Raw genomic sequence first — 5,149 nt, forward strand, 5'->3', positions numbered from 1 at the left:
GAAGCCCACACCCCCTAAAGAAAAAGCTTCCAAAAAAAAAAAAAAAAAAACTTTATTGGTCATACCAGTTCTGAAACATGGTAGTTTAGAGGCAGTAGAACTCATTCGGAATTTTCTCTTGGAATTTTAGCCCAAAGCATGTGGTAGTTACATGAAAATCATATAGCGGCTTCTACAGTTATAATTATTTTCAATATATGAGTGATGAAAAGTATTTTGAGTTTCATTCCAAGAAATGTTGGGAGAAGAATTGAGTTGCATCTCAAGCATCTTTATTCCATCACATGACAAATACAATCCTTTAGAGAAATTGAGCTTCCTCATCTATCATATAGGGAGACAATGTCAAAAGGGCCTACTCTGTAGAGCTGATGGGAGGGAGAAAGAAATAAAGCACACAGAAGAAAAAGGGCTTAAAAAAGATTTCCTCTTTTTATTAGGTCATCAGGAAAGTCATGGCATATTGTTCTATGTGAAAACGCATCAGGACTTTCCCAATGGCCCAGGATACCCTGGAGCTGGGGGGTAATAACACTATCTAATTGAACCAGGGCTTAGTTCTCTCGGTTTACATTCTCCAAAAGATTTATCTTATTGAAGTATGTCCCTCCAGAGTCAGGAATCTCCCCTAATTGAGTTGCCAGGACTTGGGGTGGGGTGGTGTCACAGGAAACAAACATGGCTACAAAGGCCAACCATGAGGTGATGGGGAGGGTGGTTGCCAAGAAATCGGGACGGGCAGGTTTGCAATGGCACATGTGTCTGCAATCAACAAGAAGATTCTAGAGCCTCAGTGCTGGCAAGGCCATTGAGATCACCTGGCCCAGTTGCTCTATTACATGATAGAAACTGAGGCTGAGGCTCCACTTGAGGTAACACAGTGAATTGGAGGCTGTTGTCTTCCTACCCCTTGTCTTCTCTTTTTTTGAAGAGATGTTTGCTGTAGGTCACGTGTGCTCACCAGAAAGACAGAGACAAAAAGCGAGAAATCACCCCACAGGGAGATGGCCATGCCACAGTCCCTTCTCCATTCTTCTCTCCCCACCCCTTGTCCTATGCAAAGGAGCAGGAGACCAGCTGAGGGGGGTGGTCAGCAATGAGCTCAGAACAGGTGAGTTTGTGATGCCACGACCTTATCCTGTCAACACCCTGGAATCCCAGGCTGCAGGAAGTGCTCGGCCTGCCCCCCTGCCACCCAGCCTGGCCTCCGGACAAGCAGGTTCCGCCATTCCTTCCAGCTAAGCAGGTCTGATGGCCACGTGGATTCCTCCCTGTGTGCCTCTGAGCAGGCGAACTTGTACTTGGAAGGCTTCCTTCTGCTCCACCCTCCATCCGAGTTCCACGGCCCCTGTGGAAGGCCACTCCCCTGGAGGTCTTCGCTCATGCCTACCTCCACCACAGCCCTACGTCCCAGCCATAATGTCCTTTCCTCCCTCTGAACTCAGCTAACCGTGGCCTGCTCTAACCATGGGAGACGTAATTACAGATTGCCTGCTCATTTTCATTGTCTTATAAGCTTTTTTTTTTTTTTTTTTTTGAGAGGTTTTCACTATAGGGCATGTGTGCTCGCCAGACAGACAGAAAGAGAGACAGAGAGACAGAAAGCGAGAAATCACCCCCCAGGGGAGATGGCCACACTGCAATCTCTTCTCCTACATTCCCCTCTCGGGATCTTGGCCACGCATGCACATGCGCCCGGCGTGAGTTTTAAGCCACTAGGTCTGGAACGCGAACCACAGTCGACTACGTGGGAGTCCAGCGACATAGCCATTAGGCTAATGGCTAGTCCAGCGACATAACCATTATGCTGGTCCCAAGCTTTTTCTTGAGGTTGGAAGTCTCGTCTTAAACATTATGTGAGCACAAAGCCCTCTCCTTGCAGTGCTGGGTGCTTGGGGGGATGGGTAGTAAACATATGTTTTTACATTTTTTAAATAATTACTTATTTACTTAATTTTATTTGTTGTTACTATTTATTTATTTTTTTAATTTGACCAGAGAGAGACAGAAAGAGAAAGGAAAAATGAGAAATCACAAGCCACCAGGTCTGGGACTCAAACCTCAGTCAGCCATGTGGGAGTCCAGTGCCTTAACCACTGTACCACCTGCTGGCCCAGTAAACATTTAAGGAGTAGGTGAATGAATGAAGTAATTGACTGTCAGGATACTTCCTGCTTCCTGGAGTGCCAGGACCTGGACTACCAGTAGCCTTCCTGCCTCCAGGATGTCCTGGAAACGTGGTGAGGTTCGCGGGTAGCCCAGCAGCAGCCTGTCATGGAGGCTGGAAGCCAGTCCCACGGGGACTGTTGCTCATTACCTCTGGTAACACGTTGCTGTCACTCCTGCTTCACCAGCGAGGAAACTGAGGCCCAGGGTGGAATTGATGTGCTGGGCGTCCCCAGGGCTGCACCCACCTGAGTGGGAAACCTGACTGGCCGGCTGACTCCACGGCTGTGTTCTGCCCTCTCACCTCATGCGCAGCCCCTGTGTGCACTGGGCCCCCAGGAGGCAAATGAGCAGGACATAGCCTGGACCCCCAAGAGTACTTCCCGGCCTGCTGAGGTGTGACTGGAGGCCAGCCCTGAGGCACCATTGAAACCCAGGATCCCACACATATACATCTGAACAGAAGCTGAGCTGGGGACTTTGGGAGCATGAGGAGAGGCCCTGAAGATGCAAATGACCTCTCTGTGTAGCGAAATCCCTGTGGTCCCTGTAACTTTCAGAACTTCCCTGTCAGACCAGGAAGCAGTGTTAAACCTGATTAACTGAGTCTATGAGGTGTCCCCAAAAGCCACTCAGAGCCCAGATGGGGAACCTACTTCCCAGCCTCCTCTCTGACTAACCACCGCTCTGTCCACTGCCCTGCAGGGAAGCCCCATTCCGAAGGGTCAGCGCCTGGTTCTGACATGCCTTCCTCTGTCTGGCTGCCCAGCCGCTGCTCAGGCAGCTTCCCATACTTGAATGCCCTTTCCCTGTCCAAACTCTGCAAGGCCCAGCCCGGATCTCACCTCCTCTCAGAACTTGCCTGGATCTGGGCCGGCCAGCAGCATGGTGGTAAAGGCCACTGGATCCCACATGACCGAGTCTGTGGTTCTAGTGCTGGATCCAACAGCTTGGAGAACACGCTGGGAATCTTTATCAAACTCTATTTTAAAATCTCTTCAAACAAGAATGCAAGTGCCTGACACATCACAGCGGCTTAGACAGAATGCTCTGGAATGAAAGAGTGCTCAGAAATTCGGACGAAACGCAGGTGTGAGTGAGCTAGTGAAGGCATGCTCTCTAGCCTGCCTCTCTCTGTTGTTGGAGGGTTCATATCAGGGAGATAATCTACAAGGTGCCAGTGCAGAGTTGGGCCCAGAGCAGGGGGTGGAAAGTGCGTGAACCACTTTGAAGCAATGCTGTCTTTCAGGCCACACCCGGCCAGCACAAGGTCTCCTGTAGCAGGACCGACTCCAGGGAGCTGCCCACTGACCTCCAGAAAGGAGCAGCCTGTCACCCTGCCTGGCCACCTGTTCTGCTTGCTCTCTTACTGTCCACACCGCCCCAACTTCTAGGGCCTGCAGTTGGGGGAAGAAAAAGAAGGCGGAAAATTCAGGTCAAACCAGATGGCAAAGCTGTTCTTTCAATCAGCACTTATGGAACCCGGGGGCTGGGGTCAGGAGTCATGGCTACAAAACAGGTCACGTGGTTGATAGATAGGGCAAATGCCAGGTCGGGGTTCCACTCGAGGCCTTGTTGGTGCCAGCTGTCATGGCTCCACCTCTGAGGTTCAGATTGCTGAATGTGTAAAAATGTAATTGTTACACGTCAATCTGCAGACAAAATCAGACGAGTTCTTACCCTCGTGCACCTCAAACAGTGATTAATGTATCACCATTTGCATGCACAGTGTGTGTGTCTTACATAGACGCGTGGTGTACCTACGTTAGATACGGGTGCACATATGTGGACATCATGGATATCCCATAATAGGTCACGTGTGGCCTTTATTCTGAGAGTCTGCCCTCAGTCTGCTTTCAGTTTTTGCAGTTGGAAAGCTCAGGGCTCTCGTGTTTCCTGTGTCTTCTGCTATACTCCTTCCCCCGCCCTATCCACTCCCACCCATCCACCATGAAACTCTCTTCCTCACCGACTTCAGCACTTTATCCAAATGTCCCCTTCTCAAGGACGTGTCCACTGACCACCCTGTTGAAACCTATCCCACCCCCAGTGGCCCGACCTCTATCCTGACCCGCTTGTCCTCCAAGGTCCCCACCCCATCTGGCCTGCTGTTTATTTCCTGTGTGGCTGTCTGTCTGACCCTTCCCAGGGAGGAGAGGGGGCAAGGGTTTTGTCTACCTTGTTCACAGCTGTATCCCAGGGCTAGAAAGAATACCTGGCACAGAGTAGGCCTGCAATAAATATTTGTCAACTGCATAAACTGTTGAATGGATATTTGTTTTTCAATTTTTTAAAAAATTTTCTTTCAAAATAACGAAGCAAGCAGTCTTATGTCGGCTCTCAAAATTCGGACCTTGAAAAGGAGGGGATGTTACTAGTCTGTGAAATCCTTAAAGCCCTAACAAAATGCAGGTAAAAGTGTTGGCACACATCATTGCGTGTCGTAAATGGTAATGAACACCATAAACATATAGCCGTTCCCCTCCTCCTCCTCCTGTTCCCCTGCTCTGCCCACCTGCCCCCTCCCTCCCGTCCTTATCTGTGCTCGCCAGGCTGTCCCCGAGCTCCGCAGAACTTCTAGGCCCACACCAGCTTGTCCCCACACTAGGTCAGGAACCCTCTGTCTTCTCTATGTACCTAATTGACTTATTTTCTTTAAAGATCCTGATTACAGACCCAGCTTGAGAGACCGGGACACCCGTGTGGGTGAGCCTGGCCCTGAGCTGACCGCTCTTATGATCCGAGGCCACAGATAAAATAAATGAAGGGTTTTTGCCTATTTGCTTTTCGATCCCTGGCCTTCTGTTTAGGAAAGCCCAGACACTAAACTGCAAGGATGATTCCAGCCCCGAGGCGCAAGGTGTGGCAGCAGACAGGAGGGCCAAGAGGAGTGGTGCTGCCGGAGGGGCAGGGCTGGCATCAGCACCCTGAGCCGGAGCTGGGGAGGTCAGACACCAGGCAGGCTGACTGAGAGGCCCGGGGC

The 5,149-nt window shown here is 50.5% G+C and overlaps 1 long non-coding RNA gene across 2 annotated transcripts in view; it reads left to right on the forward strand.

The window, feature by feature from the left end:
* The window catches only part of LOC102493597 (uncharacterized), an 83,568-nt gene extending 78,745 nt beyond the window's left edge, over positions 1-4,823 (forward strand). The window contains exons 4-5 of one of the 2 annotated variants that reach the window (XR_001371163.2): positions 3,416-3,601; positions 4,486-4,823. This is a non-coding gene — a long non-coding RNA (uncharacterized LOC102493597). Of the gene's footprint in view, positions 1-3,415; positions 4,416-4,485 lie in introns of those variants that run through there. The other variant, XR_003551127.1, reaches the window with a different exon arrangement.
* Positions 4,824-5,149: the final 326 nt, after the last annotated feature.

Source organism: Tupaia chinensis, unplaced genomic scaffold (genome assembly GCF_000334495.1).
Source record: "Tupaia chinensis unplaced genomic scaffold, TupChi_1.0 Scaffold000612_1, whole genome shotgun sequence".
NCBI classification, from domain to species: Eukaryota; Metazoa; Chordata; class Mammalia; order Scandentia; family Tupaiidae; genus Tupaia; species Tupaia belangeri.